This window comes from Thamnophis elegans, chromosome 3, assembly GCF_009769535.1.
Source record: "Thamnophis elegans isolate rThaEle1 chromosome 3, rThaEle1.pri, whole genome shotgun sequence".
Classification (NCBI taxonomy): domain Eukaryota; kingdom Metazoa; phylum Chordata; class Lepidosauria; order Squamata; family Colubridae; genus Thamnophis; species Thamnophis elegans.
Window position 1 is genome coordinate 132,346,909 of NC_045543.1, and position 18,765 is coordinate 132,365,673.

Sequence of the window (18,765 nt, forward strand, 5' to 3'; positions counted from 1 at the left end):
AATCAGACATTATTGGACAGGGAAACTTTTACCTTTTTACTCATACACCAATCTGCACAATGAATATTAAATTAAACCATAATTTGTTTAACTTTGCCTGTTAAATAATTCGCAGGTACCACTAAGCTATATACTGTGGTTCACAAGTATATTGGCCAGATCCACACACTATTGTTAAGCAAAAACCAAACTAATCACAATATTACGTATTACATCTGATTAATAATTGGCTTCCTTTCCTTTTTTCTGCTGTATTGATCTCCAGTCTGTGCTTGTAGCTACGGTCTCCTTCCTCATGTTTCTCCCTTCACATCATACCTTTCTGCATCCTATTTCCAACTGTTTGAGGGCAAACCAGTTGTTTTTCCCCACCCATAGCAACAGTGTTGATCACTGACTATCCTTTGCATTTCTAAAAATAAAATGCAGGCATTTAATGCATCTATAAATAATGGCTTCTCAATGCAATTCCCATTGATTAGAATGCTTTCCCCCTAGAAATGACATGCACAATTTTGCTATTAAACTAGACACAGACTGGAAATTTTATTCAGTTCAGCATTTCATGATGGGGCAGCAGATAAATGAATGTGAGACACACACACCCTCACCGAATAAACATGCTTTCACTGGGGTTACGGGTGGGAAAAAATAAATTCACCACTTATGTTTAATTATTATATTTTAATCTTTTTGTTAAATTTTGCAGGCCTGCAACTGCCTGCTGTAAACATAGACAGAATGGGAAGAAAAGCCCAGAGTGAATTTTGACAATGTTTCCACTTCCTTTCACAAATCTAATTAAGTTCTTTTAAAACAAAAATCATGATCCTCCTCTGAGTTGCTTGTAACCCCACCAGGGGTGCTTACTTACCTCCTGATGTGCACACATTTTTACTCTATTTTAGGTGTCGAGTTTAAATATATTGTTTAATTCTGTACGCTGCTTGGAAAGGCACTGCAAGAGAGGCGGTAATATAAATATTTTGCGTAAAGAAAATAAATTCACAAAATTAAATTTAGGATTTAGCTCAATTTAAATTTAAATTTAGCTCAATTTTGAGATTGTCATTCTAGTTCTTCCATAATCTCTTTACGTGTTGTAATAATAATAATCCCCAGAATTCTTGTCTATAAATCTATAAATCCAGCAGGAGAAGAGTGTTCTAGATCCTCCAAGATGCGCATAATACTCACTGAGTTTTCCACAATGCTAACCTCACTGGCTACTGTATTTACAGGAGGAGTTCCCAACCCTTGGAACTGGAAAGCGATAGCAGTCTGCAGCCTGTTAAATGCACAATCCTACCATCAATCCTACCATTTTAACCACAAGCAGAAGAAAGTCACAATCATCCTAGGTCCCCTAACTCAGTTGTGATAAACAGCTGGATATAGATAGAAATAAAATACAATCATGATGGAGAAACAAAGGGTTATATCATAGCAGCAGTCATAGATGGATGCCTTAAAAAGCTGAGACATGAGCTACATGCAGCCAGGTTTACAGTGATTATTAGCAAGGCCACTCAAATACATCTTCAATATTCAGAGACGTGTTTTTTTTAATGTGATGGAATGTCTCACAAATACAATGCCATAAGACTTTCTCCTGGTTTGGAAGGTAGGAGGAATTGGGTTGGGTGTATCTAGATGGAAGAACACTGGGCATACCTACCCAGGTATGCAAGAGAGACTGGGGAGGGGGGGGGAATAAGGAAAGCACTTAACTTGCCAAGACAATTAGAGGGTCCTCTTGCCACCTTATAATAGCATCCTAGATAAAGGGCAGATCAACTCAATAGACAAGTATTTTTATGGCTGCAAATATGAAAACATCTGCCAGGGTGGGGTCATATCACTAATTCTACTTTTATCTTTTTAGTTTTATTTTATTTTGATATGCTAATTTGTGATTATAATAGTACAATCTGAGTTGAGATTGGGTACCAGGTTTGCCCTAAGAGTAGGATTCTAACCCTTCCTTAGGAGCTGGCAGGATATAATATCAACCTAATTTGGAATTAGATGGTAGACCATAGCATTGTTACTATTGATTAGCAAAAATAAGGGATCTTTGCTGAATGCAACCTTCAATAGAAGTAAGTAAGTAAAATCTTTATTACGGTCAAAGACCAGCCAATACACATTAGTTTTTACACTATATTAAAAAAATACTAACATTAAAATATAATTAAAAAGTATTGACATTAAAAGTGGATAATAACATAAGGGTCCAAAGATTGTTAGAGGTATGTCCAGATAATTGGTACAAGATGGTACTATACTTCTGTAGCCAATTTTTTTCTTATGGACATTGCAGCAGCACAGAACTTTGCCACTGCATACGTGGTAACCGGGTTAGTGTCCTGGAGGAGAAAGCCTAGATAAAATTTGTCTGCCCTCCCTGGCAATCTCTCTAATAAGGGGAGAATATGTGCAGACCTACAAGCTCTGTATAGCTCGCAGTGTAACCGAACATGTGAATTATCTTCCACTTCTCCTTTACCACATATACAAACCTGTTCTGCTATAGGTATTCTCTTATACCTGCCCTGGAGGAGTGCTGAAAGAAGAATGTTAAATCTGGCTCTGAAGAAAGCTATTCTTTGTTTTGGGGAGATTAGGTCATTTAGATACCTTGCCGATTCCCACACACCCTGTTTGATTCTGTCCCTACTGTGGAGAGGCAACCTATTTAGTTCTTCTTGGAACTCCATGTCCCTCATTCTATTAATTACTACTTGCTTTGCTTGCTCGAAGCCTAGGGACATTAAGAATAATGGTAAGAGCCCATAAGAGCCCAGCTTGTGATCAATTGATTGTTTCCAGGGGACAATACAAAAGTCTACAGAGATTCTCAGTCATCCAGGACAAATTGTCCCAATTTTCAGGAAGCAACTGGACTTTCTTGTTTTTTCTTTGAAGATGTTTTGCTTCTCATCCAAGAAGCTTCTTCAGTTCTGACTGGATGGTGGGGAATGGAAAGATTTATATTCCTTGCAGACAGCTGGTCATTTTAAAGAAGCAAAACGTCTTCAAAGAAAGAACAAGAAAGTCCAGTTGCCTCCTGAAAAAGCACCTTTGGGACAACCATGACCTGGATGACTAAGAATTTCTACAGACTTTTAGCTATGCACGTTGGGATGAGCACCCTTTGAATGGTGTGGGAGTATAAGCAGATTTCCAGAAAAATTGCAGACTATAGGAACCATTAAGCACTACTCAGGTGACCCTGAGGACATAGATAAACCTCCAAGTACTTCAATGACCCTCGGTAGAGGATTTGGAGTTGCCACTCAATGCCACTGATATAGCAATACACACATGCAAGAATAAGGTACTCTACCAAGTCTTAGAATGGGTTCTTAAGGGGTGGCTGGTGGGGCCACTATCAGTGGAGTTTGTGCCCTACAACCGGTGGAGAACGGAGTTGTCTGCTCTACAGGGCTGTGTGCTGTGGGGCAGCCGAGTCGTGGTTCCTACAGCTCTCCGTTATCAGATATTGCAAAGGTTGCATGAGGGCCATCCAGGCATATGCCACATGAAGGCCCTTGGACGCAGCTGCGTTTGGTGGCCGGGGTTGGATGAGGCTATCAAACAATGGGTGGGACAATGTGAAGCTTGTCAATCGTCTAGACCCGCCCCACCCACAGCATTACCTAGGGAATGGGACATACCATCGGCTCCTTGGTCGAGGTTGCACCTCGATTTTGCTGGGCCTATGCAAGGGACTTACATTATGATTGTGGTGGACGCCTTTTCTAAATGGGTTGAACTTATACTCATGGCAACCACCACTACTGAGGCCTCCATTAGAGCCCTGCTGAGATTATTTGCTTGCCGTGGCTTGCCTGATGAAGTTGTGTCGGACAACGGCCCGCAGTGGACAGCGTCTGTTTTCCAAACATTCCTCGCTGCTTTGGGTATCCACCAAGCTCAAACAGCCCCCTACCACCCTGCGAGTAATGGCCAAGCAGAACGGGCTGTCCACTCGGCCAAGGAGGCCATGGGAAAAATGGGCTCAGGGACTTTGCAGGACAAGATAATTTGGTATTTGTTGTTCCAGCATTCTACCCCATGCCCAATAACCAATCAGAGCCCTGCCGACTTATTAATGGGCAGGAAGCTCCGGACCACATTAGACAGACTCCATTCGAACCATGGCATTTCCCAAGGTCCATTAGGGTCTCCCAACACTAGGATATTAAAGAGGGGTGACCATGTTTTTGCACACAACTTTGCTGGAGCACCTAAATGGGTTCCAGGCACCATAACTGAAATAAAAGGACCCTGTTCTTACAGGGTTCTTTTGAATGATGGCCGTATGTGGCGGCGCCACATTGATCATCTGTGCCGCCGCGACACATCCGAAGACCGGGTTAATGGGGAGAACCAGCCTGACAACAAAAGAACCACTGCCGCCTGCCGGCCAAACCATCCTGTGGCACCCATCCTTCCCCAAGCACCGCCCGACACGCTCTCGCCGGCTGACCTACCTGTGGAGCTATGGCAGCAGTCTGGGGCGGAGTCTCCAGAACCATCCGATGACCGACCTACCACTACAGAATGGAAACCCACACTTCTTCCTTGTCCGACAGTGCCGGCGCAAGAATTGTGACGTTCAGGAAGGATCAGGCGCCGACTCACCTATCTCTCCGACTACGCTTGCGCGAATTCGGGGGAAAGAGGTGTTGTGTACTCGAGTTACGACCAGCCTCTGTCTATCAAGCCGGCAGGTGATTGTTATTGGTTCCCACATGGAGGTGTTCCGGTGGGAGAATGGCAAGGTTCTAATTGGTTGTCGGGTTTACAGCTACCATATAAATAGCTGTCAACCCAAGCGTTACTGTGTTGTTGAATTGGTGTTGTTACTGAATAAACTACTGTTGAATACCAAATCACCTCAGTCTTTACTTACGGCCTAAGTGAAACACTAAAATTAAGGAATAATAAGTAGCTCTGAGAATCTGGTAGCTAAATAAATGAATACAAAGTGGGCAGGGAAAGGAAACAAAATCATAAATAAATGATTTGTATCTACAAAATCGTATAGTTCTATGGTACTGCTTTGGATTTTGTCCCTGTTTAACGCTTCCACTTGACCTACTTATATTGCTTTAATGTGTATTTGGGATTTTTTTTCTCCTATGGAAACAGTAATCTATGATAAGAGAAGAACAAATGTTTTGAGAATCAAGTTATGGCCTCTTATATCATATAGGCAGGCATTCTTGGATCAGCTGTTCAAAGTCCTGAACAGAAATTGCAGATATATATATCTGCAATTTTACGATGTTTTCTTTTACGATGTTTTCTCGACTTTCCAGTCTAACTAGGGTACAGTCCTATTGGTTCCCCTTCCAAGTACTAGTTAAGGCTGAGCTGCTTAGATTTCTAGATCAGTCGGTGTCAGTTAGATGTTGTCTCCTAGTTCAGCATTTTGCCTATTTGCCAAACATGGTTTGGCACAGAGTCCTAATAGATCTCTCTTTTCTAGCTTAGTCAGCCACACCTTGAAATGCAGGGAATGTTCTGGAATGGCCTGCAATGCCGTAAGCGTACTTCATATCACCTTGAGTGCTTTGAAATGATTTAGATCTTTAGTTAAGAACACAAGACAAACCTAGAAATATTCTGTTGTGGTTTCCTTTTGGTTTATTTTCTCTGCTAAAGCAAAACAGAGCAAATGCCATAGATAATGTTTTCTATAAGAAGGCAAGTCCTGGTAACTACCTCCCCACCCCCACCACAAAAAATCCTGAAATATATAAAGATGTAGGCCGTATAATTTTGATGAATACATTCAAACCTGCTAAGACAAAGAAACATACGTGCCAATCTTCTACCTTTGATGAATGTATTTAGTGAAAAGGAAGCAAAACTATTTCATTTCAGAAAAAGACATAAAACCTGCCTAAATTGGGCCTGCAGGCCAGATTCTCCCCACGCTGCCATTAAATTATTGTGCCTTGCTCAGAATCAGCTACTGGAGAAGGCAAAAGGCCAGTCCTTAGACATTAATCTGCATTTTCTGCTTAAAAGAATGGCCTACATGGCTGTAAAAAAAAAACCACCCTCCCCTAAATTTCTTCTCTACAATGTTTGTACAATTTAAATAGAAACAGCCAAAGAAACATAAGCAGTATCTGTTCAGTTTACTGTGATAGGAAAGAATTTCCAGCATGTTTGAATGAAAGGGGGAGAAAAAAACCTTTGCAGCAAGAAAGATCAAATAAAGGCAACATGCAAACAACCCGAAGCATGTATGGTGCAATACTGCTTCCAAACCTAAGCTGTATGAAGGAAATTGTCACAAGACAAAGCACTGTTACTCACAATTTTGCAAAAGCCTCCAAAATTATCTATCTATATAGGTCAGCATCAGCTCCCACCCCATGGATTGGAGATGACCCTTAGAAAAAGCCTCAGTGCAGAACAGCCATCTATTTCCCCCCATCATGTAAAAGAGACTGGTGGTTTGTAAGACAGACATCCACACTTAAATACAGAGCTATTGTATATTGGTATTATTAAACACTAACACAAAGATGGTATCACAGCACCCTGGGCTCCTTCATGCAAGCTATTCAATGCCCTGTCAGAATGGAGAAGCACAGTACATTAAAACACCAGACCAAATATTTTCAGGCTTAATAGATCACATGCAATTTTTCAATAGACTACAATTTATTCCTTAAATACCTTATGTCATCTGCTGCACAATCAGGAAATAAAGAGGTTCCTTAATGCTTGTGTCACCCTCTAAAGTAGCGAGTCCTGCCTGTCATCAGCCTCCATGGAACTTGCCCAATCAAAAGACTCCCAGGGCTTTTAAGATTGTCTACTTTATTCCGCTTGAATACAACAGACACCCTAAATATTAAACTCCATCAGAACACATTTTTCTTTCCTTCAACTCTTTATCCTTCTATCCTTAGTTATTATTTTCCAGGACTGTACATTCATAATGCCAATTGTCAGCCACGACAGGGTGGATTGCTGTAACTTCACAATGCACATAAAATTCCAGGGTTACTGATGATTTCCTGTTTTAGGAAGTCACTGTTTCTAGCAAAATAGCCACCAAAGCAAACAAAAATAAAAGTCTTCCAGTACCTTCTTTAAGAGCCTTTGTTCTTCCCTTTGCCATTTCATTACTGCTTCATCTTACTTCCCCACTCCCTTTCCCTGGAGCTTCCAGCTTCAGCATAAGATGCAAAATGTCTGCTCTTTATCTAGGTATACATTTCTCTCTCTCTCTTTTTTTTAAGAGAAGGAAAGCGAATTATTATCCAAAATCTAAGGCTGTGAAGCTTTTGAGTCAGGAGGAGACATTGCTTACCAGCTGATGCACTGTCCATCCGGTTCCTATTTGAATGTCATTAATGTGAGAGTATTACAATTTAGCCTACTAGTAATCCACTGGAGTTCTGCAAACCTTTTTGAAACAGATCCCCTCCTCTGGATTGCTAAAATGTTCGGCGCAAAATTATTTAATTACCAGAAAATTCACAGAAGGACAAGAAGACGTACATATGCTAATTTGTATAAAATATACAGTCTGTCTTAAAACTGTCATTGACTTCCAGATCAAAGCGAGGTTATCTCATTTGAGCCAACGAGAGAGAGAGAGAGAGAGAGAGAGAGAGAGACAGACAGACAGACAGACAGACAGACAGACAGACAGACAGACAGAGACAGAGAGAGAAGGGATAAGAAGTCATCGTGTTGATATGATGGAGGAAAAAGATGTTAAAAGATTAATGATCAAGTAATTCAAAACAGTTTCCTGCCATATGGACCCCAATTTATGACTATCATATGGGGCCCTCTTCTTTTATGATTTAACAGTAGCAAGGAAATGTCGTCCTGTAAGGTGTACCAAACAAAGACGAATTATGGTTAAGTCTTTATAAAACAATAGGTAGTTCTAATCCTAGGTCACCTGAAATCAGTTAAATAGCATTTCCCCTCTTAACTCAGATTACCAGTTATTCTCAAGTGTGTCTCGGTATGCAATCACACATTGTGTTCAGGCTTTGTTACCATGTTATGCCCATGCTCAGATCGTTACACCCTCAACAAGCACTGCAGCTCACCTTGTGTATTTTGCCTTGTGATAATATTTTAAATGCCAATGATGCCGAGGAAGGTTGCACAAGCACAGCAAACCTGAAAGAGTTAAAGGCAGCCCTAATCAATAGGCCTGAAAGGAAAACAAGAGCATGCCTCTTAAAGCTTATTTTGCAAAGGCTTTCATGCGCAATTTTACAACAACATTGTTTTTTTGGCCTTTTGCACAGATAGATATATGCAGACACAGGTTTCAGGTTCCCCCCCCCCTTGAAAAGAAATCCACAATACAACCAGAGTTAAAAAGAGAAAGAGAGAGATAGAGAGAGCAAAGTAGCAATCCTGAGCCACATGCATAAAAGGGAAATGCAAGCCAACCTATTTTATTTTGCTGTTTAAAAACAAAACAAGCACCAAGATATATCAGTGTCCCACTTAGCAAAGGAAACAATTTTCTTTCTTTCTTCTTAATAAGGGTGATAAACTTCAGCTATGGTCCATTCTTTTATAGCATTGCCATGATTATCATTATTTTCTAAAGGCATGAACCAGCCAAAGTTATCAGCCATTGCAAATAGGCACATAACATACACAGAAACCTTTATGACTGTTATATTAGCCACATACCAGAGCTGTGTGTCTAAAGTGTGCATTCACATATTGTTAGGGGACGGTATCTGTTCTGCAAGATCCTCTGCTTTTGGTGCCATGAAGGGAGGGCGGGAGGAAGCCATCTCAATAACTGCATTGTGTTCAGGAGCTGAACTGCCTCAAACCAGTTTCAGCCGGTTCTGGTCACCCTACGTAGAAAGCTATGGCAACCCTCGCTGAGTTGCCAACAAATCCTGAAAACCAGAGTGGTTCAGTTGTTTTCTTCTCTGGTGTGAAGATAATTTTGTTCTGGTTTCTCTCCCCCAGCCCACCCCCCCAGCCCACCCCCTGCAATTTCAATCACAGCCCCTTACACTGAGAGAGAGAGACAGAGAGACAGAAACATTTGACATTTTAGCTTTTTCCCTTTGCCGTCCACAACTTACCTCCCAAAACCTGGCTGAAAAGCTGTGTATGTCTTAAAGCTAACAAAGACCGACCGCAGTTGTTGGTGATTGTTTTTTTGTTTTTTTTTACTGCTCACAGGATCTCCTTTGCTGCATGAAGGATACTCGGCCACAAGAGCAAGCAAACCCCCCCACTTCCACTTCTGTTCCCCAAGAGAGGGAGATGCTTCTGTTGAGTGACATACTTTCCTATGCGCTCTCAAATGTTGGGGCATTTACAAGCAGGATTTCCATCTTCTCAGACCCCACATCTGTAGAACGGTGGTTGTAAAGGAGTCCTTGCTCTTCACAAAGGGTTTATGGCCAACCTTGCCTATTCACTTCCAAGTCACTAGTAACTTACACATACCGTAGCAATAGTTGTTTTCACTACAAGGCCTTCTCTTCACCTAAGCAAGATCTCTTCCACACAAGATGCCCACCCTGCCATGCACAAGTTCCATATCCCTCACTGAAGTTCATCTCTACTCTTATAACATTGGATAAGTGTCAGCAAATGTTATTTTTCTGCAACTTGAAGCAAGGTGCCATGAGAAGTTGACTCATCCTTCTGCAATATTAAAATACTGATGCTCCTAAGATACCATTTTCCAAGTTGGTGTTTCTTATGTGTTGGAACAGCAGTTTTCAAAATCCCCAGTCCTCATCACAATTTCTTCCTTGTGGAAGGAATTCCTTATCTCTGCCCTGCATCTTTTAACTTACTGCTATTTTCATTCAGAGATCTTCCTTCCTTCTCCTTACGAAAATGGTTTCCAAATCCAGCCACAACAGCAGTGAGATTCCATAATTTCCATAGACTAAATCCTCCTAGTTCCACCATTCATAACTCAACAGCAGATTCTAAACAGAGCTTTATTCTGTTTGTCTCCTCCAAGAATTACAGATTACACATAATCATTCTGGGCAGCTTTCCAGTCACTTACTGGTTGTTATGGGAATGTTGGACCAGTGGATATTGAAAAATATAGCTCCCAACTTCTCTCACCACTAATCATACTGATGGGACTGTTGTTTATTGTACTTTAACATCTGAAAAGCCAGAGTTTCCCAATCCCTGACAATCATCGCCATTCAAAACAAGAACAGAAGCCGCCATTTTGATAAAATTGCCTGTTGCCATCCAGTAGTCTCTATCATCATTACACAAATGCACCCTATAAGAATTTAAGTATAAATTACCGTAAACTCTTACCCTTCACTTCTCAGTCATATTATAACGGCAGGGCTGATTTGCTGGCTGCCTCTGTTTAGTTTAGTTTAGTTTAGTTTAGTTGGATTTATAGGCCGCCCTTTTCCCTGAGGGGACTCAGGGCGGCTTACAATCATTAGGGAGGGGGTGAAATTCAAAACAAACAATATGTGAACAAAATAAATAAAGTAATAAAAACACAACTTGCATTCAACATTCACACTCGGGTGGGGCAAATCAGAGACTTATCCCCAGGCCTGTTGGGATAGCCAGGTCTTAAGGGTTGCGCGGAAGGCCTGGACAGTGGTGAGGGTGCGTATCTCGACGGGGAGATCGTTCCACAGGGTCGGAGCTGCAACAGAAAAGGCTCTCCTCCGTGTAGTCGCCAGTCGACATTGACTGGCGGATGGGATTCGGAGGAGGCCCAGTCTGTGCGATCTTATCGGTCGGAGGGAGGTAATCGGCAGAAGGCGGTCTCTCAAGTGTAAGAAGGATGCCAATGCAACTCCTAGTGGTTGGCTTCAACAGTACATCAATCAAATATATAGCATTCCACCTCACATAGTGGTCCACCAGATGCATTCAGGAAGCCCACAAATAGGACCTCAATGGACCCCTCCTTTCCTATTGTGTGTCACATCTTGTATACCGTTCTGGGCTCCACATCTCAAGAAAGATATTATGGAACTGAAGACGATACAAAAAAGGACATTCAAGTTGATCAGGGGCCTTGAAGACAAGATAGAATGATTGAGAAAAAAGAAATACAAAAAATATAATTAAGTTTTTAAAAATTATATCTAGTAAAGAAAGACTAAACCGGTGGAGTTTTCCATCTCTCTCAATACTAGAACTAGAGGCCACCCGATGAAGGGAATTAGTAGATTTAAAAGCAATAAAAGAAAATATTTATTCATGTAGCATATAATCAACTTATGACATAACTATTACAAGATCGGATGCTGGCCATTATTTTATGTGTTTCACAATTGGAGATTAGACATACTTTTAAAGGACAGTTCAGTCAATGTTCTCTGGCTCTGATAAATGGGCATATGGCAACTTTTAAGTATTAGGTTCAGAGCACCAACAATGGGAGAGGACGGCTCCACTGATCTCACATCTCTTCTTAGATCATTTGATAAACTACTACAGCAAATGGAATGATGGCTAGAGAGGCCAGATCTACAGGCTATTTTTAAATATAATACAGGTATCTGTTTCACAAGGAAGCCCAGATTCACCTCATGCTAATCTCCTGACTCTACATTTGGATTCAACCAACTCCTTCACAAGTAGATTCTGCTGCACAATGGGTATCAACCATAGAACAATTTTGCAATGGCAACGATTCCATCAAACAACTGTGACATCAGACATACATTTCTTCATTACATTTTCTCTACTATTATCATTTTTTTCAACCTTTTTATGTACCACTGTCCTTCTGTTCCCTTTCAAATATCCCACCTCACAATTATATAGACATTGTTCTGGATAACTATAACCAATGATTGGAAATAGAGTAGTGGAAGCATCCAGTTTGACAAGCAAAAGGACCAGTTTCAGCCTCTGTTATCTCCTGTTACATGATGGCAAAGACCATTATTGTAATAACTGGGAGATCATTGACGATCAGAACAGATAAAAGTTTCCTGAACTAATGTCCTCCATGGGAATTGAAATTAGAGGACGTTAGCTTGATGCCATCAGTTTAAGAAGGGCTGGTGAACATACTGAAAAGCTAGATGGACTGGAATAATGCAATTATTTGAATATTTGCAAATATTCAGCTGCTGTTTGCAGAGCAACCCGTCTATGTTGGCGGTAGTAAAACACCGGACTTAAGAGTTATGTGAAATACATGGCTCCTAAATTATTGTTACATCCCCATTACAGCTATCAGCATGGAAAACAATGTTGCCATTGGCACCTGCATTCACCATCTCTGCATCATGCAGCCATAACCACTTGGAAATGAGGCTCTGGCAACACCCACTTACTATCTTGTTATCTCATATTCCTAACCAAGGACTCATGTCTACAGAGACAGTTTCCTTCAATAACTGAAACAGGCAGTGACAAATAAGGATTGGCTCAAACTCTTCTACCTAAGTGGATTTCAATCTCAATCATTCCGTGTCAAGAGTGAGACTCTATCCACCCAAAAATGTTAATTTCAGAATTCAGATGATTCAAAGCCACACGTCTAGAATCTTAATACTTCCGTTTCCTGTCCTATGGTTAACAATATTTAGAAATAAAAAGTTAATCAAGTAGCTAAAATGGGGTAGAAAAGCATCTCTATATGGACAGAAACAAGTACCAACCATGTAACATTCACCAAGCAACTAATAAAGGGGTCAAGATCACCCAATTCCCTAAGCACCCAGGTCATGGTATCTCTTTGTTCATGCTTTGTCATTGGGGGGGTAGGGGGGAGAGATAGTATGACTCCCCAACTTGACACCTTCTAGAAGTCTTGTGAAAAATAATAGACATGTTCGGTGGGGCCTACAACAATGTAAAGACGATGTGACCTCTTTCATGTGTTCTTCCAGATCTGATTTCAGGCCTACCTGCCTTAGCTCCAAAATGTACTTCCAACATCTATATCAATGTTTTAAATAAATAAATAAATAAAAGCTTATTTGGTTGACAAACAATTCCTGTTTTACAGGGCAGACGGCCAGGAACCGCAGCCAGAAATAATGGAAGTTAAGGTGTATCTTATATCTAGATTTAAATAAAGGGGAAAACGTCTTTAATGATCACCTCTATGGTCGACCTACAGAGTACTATGTGGGTTCTCCATTTTGGGGGAAACGTTTAAGACTACTCTCGTAAACCATCCGCTTTCCCTGCATGTTGAGAAAAGCCTTCAACATCTGCAGCCCCCTCCAACTCCATATTGCCTGATCCTCTCTCTTCCCACCTTCATGTCTTCCCAAGAAGGCTTGAGATGGCCGGCAAAAAAAAAAAAGCTACCCAGCGTTACCTGAGAGAAATCCTCAGTGAATTTACTGGAGCCTCCAGCAAATGGGCCCAAGCTTGGCTGACGCTCTTGGGGAGGGCAGGATCAGGGCCTGAACAAGTCCCCCCATGGATACCCCCTTGCCAGCAATGCCTTAAGCTCCCGGTGGCCCTGCTGGGCTTTGCAGACAAAACAGACCAAAAAAACAACTGCTGCTTTGCGGGGAAGAAGGGAAGCGGGCCGTCCGGTCTGCAACAGCTGGGTGCCTCTTTGCCAGGCGCCGCCGACCGAGGCCTTGCTCAGTCAAGTCATTTCTGCGGCTGCGAAACCAGCTCTTTACGGCTCTTCCCAGGCGGACGCGTTCAAAAAATAAAATAAAATAAAAAAAACCCTGAAGCCAAACGCTCTAGCAGCCCCAGGCCTCCCAGGGTAGCCGGTCCTCCGCCCGAAGCCGCCTCTGAATAAAACTGGCACGGCGCCTCCGCCCGCGCCTCCGGCCTAATCTTCGCCGCCTTGCAAACCGGGCTGGCTTTTCCCTCCGGCCGGCGAGAGCACCAACAGGGCCTGGCCTGGCCTTTTCCCAAGCTGCTTCCCGGTCCTTTTTTTTTTTTCCCTTCTTCCTCTCCCCCTGTGGAGGCCGCTGGCGCTTCGAGTCCAGCGAGGAAGGCTCTAAAGCTGGCGGGCCCGGAGCGGAGCGAGTGGCGACCGCGGCGGCTCCTCCTCGTTGTTCCTTTGCGGGGCTCGGCGATGAGCCATTAGCCGGGAAGGGGAATCTGGCTGGAGAAGGAAGATATGTGCCTCTCTCTCTCTCCTCCACCCCACACTACCCAGCCCTGTGTGTAGTAGGCTCTGCAGAGAGCCAGGCCCCGGCGAGGGTGGACGGAGGCGAGGAGGAAAGAGACGAGAGATGGGCAATATGGGTACCTCTGCAAAGAGAGCCCCGAGAGCGCCTGAGGATTCCCGCTTCCCCAAACCCTCGCATGCAACCTCTTCCATCAACCCCACATGCAAACAGACCTGCTGCTGCTGGTAGTAGCTTTTGGGCAAGAGGCCAGGGTGCTGCCACGCGGGGAGGGGCCGATCCTGCCAGGGTGCTTTTTCAGACAGACATGTTTAAAAGGGCTTTTTTTCCTCCACCCCGCCAAAGGCGCCTTTGCAGCCAGAGGCCTGGCTTGCTTTTTTTTTTTTTTTTTTTTAAGATGGTTGCACATAAAGGCAGGCAGGCAGGCAAAGGCAAAGGCAGACGCAGGGAGAGCGAGCCTTTTTGCAAGGACGAGGAGGGAGGGGGAAAGGTGGGGGCGGTGGGGGGCTGCCTCTCTGGCTTGGGAAGGAGAGGAATGGATGGGCTTGGGGGTGTGGGGTGTGGGGGTGGTGGGTTGAAGCGCTCTCCCCTGTGGATTCAATTTAAAACTTGCCACTGGAGTGTGAAGAAGAAATGGTGGAGGAGGAAGAAGGAAGGGAGGTGGGGAAGGGAAAGATTCCCCCCCTCCCTCTAAAACGACCATTATTAGTGTTCTTCTGAAGCTTCCCCTTCCTTCCCCTCCCGATAAATCAGGGATTCCCTCTTGTGGAGAAGGCAGAGAAAAAGAGGTTTTTTGTTTTTTTTTTAAAAAGGCATTCAACATCCACCCCCAGCCTCCCTTCTTCAATCTCCGGCATGTTTTAATTACCGGTGAGGAAGAAAGGAGCAGCTTGGGGGGAGAAAAAGAGAGATCTGCAGTCGCTGCAGGGGTGGAAGGGAAAAGCTGACACCCCCCCCTTTTTTTTTGCTGTTGTTTCCCCCTATTTTATTAATAAAATAAAATAAAATACAAAATCGGCATATGTTATATCCTAAGCAGGAAGGGGAAGGGTGGAGGGTTTAAAAAGAGGTATGCAGCCCTGCAAGGGATGCATGGGTTGATGTTTGCAACCGAAAAAACCAATAAAATAGGCTGTGATCCACAAAAACACGGGTGATGATAAATGAAAAGACCTTTAAGGACCTAGTGACTGATGCTGTGCAGGGGTGTGGGGGGGGGGAGCTGCTACCCTCTTCCTTTGTAGCCCCCTGATTTTGGGGCCCAACTTTATTTCCAATAATGGCTCTCTGGACACAGCCCCTTGTGCTATTCTTTGAAAATAATAAATTTTTAAAAAGCATAGCTCAGGGCTTGGTTTGTAAACGAGGCTATCAGATTGAGAGAGAGAGAAAAAGGAAAGGAGAGAAAGGAAGGACAGAACAGGAAAGAAGGAAGGAAGGAAAGGTGTGTCAGGAATGTTAGTTATTAGGACCCAAACAATTCTTTTGATGGATGGAATGGAGGGAGGAAGGGTGGGTGGGTGGATGGATGGATGGAAGTGTAGGAAGTTATCACCCAGCCCTCTCCCAGAAAAATGAAATATCCTAGGAAATATTGAAAAGGCAGAATATTTCTCTGGATGTGAAAAGAAAAAACATGTTTTAAAAGACAATATAGCTGCCTGCAGCTTCCTTCCTGTCCCCCTTTGTCAATGAGCCATTAAAGCCTGAGCTAGTCTACTTTAGATAATAAAGAATTTTCCTCTTTAGCCCCAGAGTGATGGGATTAAGATATGATAATATTGGCCCTTTACCCATCTCCCCACATGCCATCTGAGAACTCAACCAAACCTGGATTCAAAACGCAGCCTAGAGAGTTGCCCCTGCATGGGCCCATGTGAGTCTGGCAACCAATCAGAATGCAAGCTCAAGATCAAAAGCCAGAGAGGGCATAAAATCAGGGACTCAGCATCTCAGTCGGCCCCTCTCTTCTTCTCCACCAACATTGAAGCATGTGATCACCTTTTCTGTTCAGGACTCAAGCCATGTGGTCCTGTCCACCAATAAACCATCTTTCCAAGCAGCCTCCATGTCTCCAGTGTCTTTTTCCTCACTTGGAGCCGAACCCAGAAGGACATTTCTTTCAACAGAAGGAAGGAAGGAAAGGTGTGTCAAGAATTTTGGTTATTAGGACCCAACCAATTCTTTTGATGGATGGAATGGAGGGAGAGAGGGAAGGAGGGAGGGATGGAGGAAGGAAGGAAGGGTGGGTTGGTGGGTCAAGAACTTTGGGGATTAAAATATTTTTGGATGGATGGAATGGAGGGAGGGAGGGAGGAAAGAAGGAAAGATGTGTCAAGAATTTTGGTTATTAGGACCCAAACAATTCTTTTGATGGATGGAATGGAGGGAGAGAGGGAAGGAGGGAGGGATGGAGGAAGGAAGAAAGGAAGGAAGGAAGGGTGTGTGGGTCAAGAACTTTGGGGATTATAATATTTTTTGGATGGATGGAAGGGAGGGAGGGAGGAAAGATGTGTCAAGAATTTTGGTTATTAGGACCCAAACAATTCTTTTGATGGATGGAATGGAGGGAGAGAGGGAAGGAGGGAGGGATGGAGGAAGGAAGAAAGGAAGGAAGGAAGGGTGGGTGGGTCAAGAACTTTGGGGATTATAATATTTTTTGGATGGATGGAATGGAGGGAGGGAGGGAGGAAAGAAGGAAAGATGTGTCAAGAATTTTGGTTATTAGGACCCAAACAATTCTTTTGATGGGAGGGAGGAAGAATAGAAGGAGGGAAGGACGGGGGGTGGGTCAGGAATTTGGGGGATTAAAATATTTTTTGATGGATGGAATGGAGGGACGAATGGAGGGAGGATTCTCCTTCATGATGTGCAGGGAAGGTGCAGCCTGCGTCAATTGGTTCCATTTTGAAACTTCTTTTACATCTTCTGCTTCCTTGTAATTTATTCTGGGTTTTTCCCTGTGGAACTAGAGTAGTGTTTGACCTTTTATGAAATATTTCTAAGACATTTGAAGGGTGCTATTGTATCTCCTCTCCTTTATCCTTTCTCAAAGCAAAACAGGCCATCTCTTTCCGTTTCTTTTCACAAGTTTTAATAGCTAGTCCTTTGGTCCTCCTTGCCATCTTTCAATGAGGTGGTCTGCGTCCTTGACAAAAAAATGGTCCCCAGAACTGGGCCCAGGAGTTCAAGTGGGAACAGACTGCAGTAATTTGGAAATTACAATTCTGTGGATGTAACAATCTGTTTTTAAATTCCATGTGTGCCTACTGGCCCAAAAGTTGGAAAGCTTGTTTAACCTGGCCAAGAGCTCTGTTTTATTGCAGCCAACACTTTGGAAAAACATTTATGAGATCAAACTAAGTCACATTGTTTAAGTGAATTTGGAAATGTGTTTATTTCTGCCTCACAAGGAGGTGGGAGGTTGTAGAATAAGAGAGGCAGACATATTGGGCAAAATAGATCAGACTGTGGTGATAGGAGTGAGATTTCCTCTTTCAGGGTGTTTGCAATCAACCACACACTTTCTCTTTATCCTTGCCTTGCCTCAATGTTATCTCAATTGACGCAATAGTGTTGCCAGTATTAAAATCCTTTCATGGTAAATCTGTCTTAGTTTTGGCAAAGCTCTTAAATAAAAGGAGAAGATGCTTTTAAGTCATGTTCATTACCGATTACCCAGATTTTTTTTTTAAAGATAGATTCCATGGAGGCAAGAAACCCACTGTACAAGTAGTCCTCGACTTACAACAGTTCATTTAGTGACAGTTTGAATTTACAACGACACTACAAAAAAGTGACATGACCATTTTTCCACACTGCAGAATCCTTATTTATTTATTTATTTATTTATTTATTTATTTATTTATTTATTTATTTATTTATTTATTTATTTATTTTATTAGACTTATATACCACTTCATAGGGCTATCAGCCCTCTCTAAGTGGTTTACAAATTTTTTAGCAAATTGAGTCAGCAACTTGCCCCCACAGTCCGGGTCCTCATTTCACCCACCTCGGAAGGATGGAAGGCTGAGTCGACCTTGAGCCGGTGAGATTTGAACCGCTGAACTGCAGATCACAGTCAGCTATGATCATGTGACCAAAATTCAGACGCTTGGACACTGATTCATCTTTATGACGGTTGCAGTGTCCCGGCATCTATGATCACCTTTTGCGACCTTCTGACAAGCACAGTCAATGGGGAAGCCAGATTCACTTAACAACCTGTGTTACTAACTTAACAATTGCCATGATTCGCTTAACGACTGTGGGAAGAAAGGTTGTAAAATGGGGCAAAAATAACTTAATAACTGTCTTATTTAGCCACAGACATTTTGGGCTCCATTGTGGTTGTAAGCTGAGGACTACCTGCATTGCTTTGCTTTACTTTATCTCATTATTTCATTTCATTTTATCTGGTTTCTTCTTCTATAATAAATCCAATGTGAGAACTAGAAGTTGCATTCATTTTCCACTTCATAGTATCTGTTGGGTTAGGGATAAAATCTGTTTTGCCTCCTCCCCCAATATTATTAACATTAAGAGAAAGAAAGTTGTTTCTACCATTGCCCCCACTAGTCGGTTCCTACCAGTTTCCACCTATTCGGTAGAACCGGTTCGTCAAATCTACCGAACCGGTTAGAAGAGGTTCCACCAGTGG

General features: G+C 42.7%; 1 protein-coding gene across 4 annotated transcripts in view; it reads right to left on the reverse strand.

Moving 5' to 3' along the window:
• The window catches only part of ZNF532 (zinc finger protein 532), a 98,973-nt gene extending 84,543 nt beyond the window's left edge, over positions 1-14,430 (reverse strand). For 2 of the 4 annotated variants that reach the window (XM_032213627.1, XM_032213626.1), the window contains exon 1: positions 13,325-14,193. The gene's annotated coding sequence lies outside the window, so the exon portion shown is untranslated. Of the gene's footprint in view, positions 1-13,324; positions 14,194-14,317 lie in introns of those variants that run through there. The other 2 variants (XM_032213625.1, XM_032213624.1) reach the window with 2 other exon arrangements.
• Positions 14,431-18,765: the final 4,335 nt, after the last annotated feature.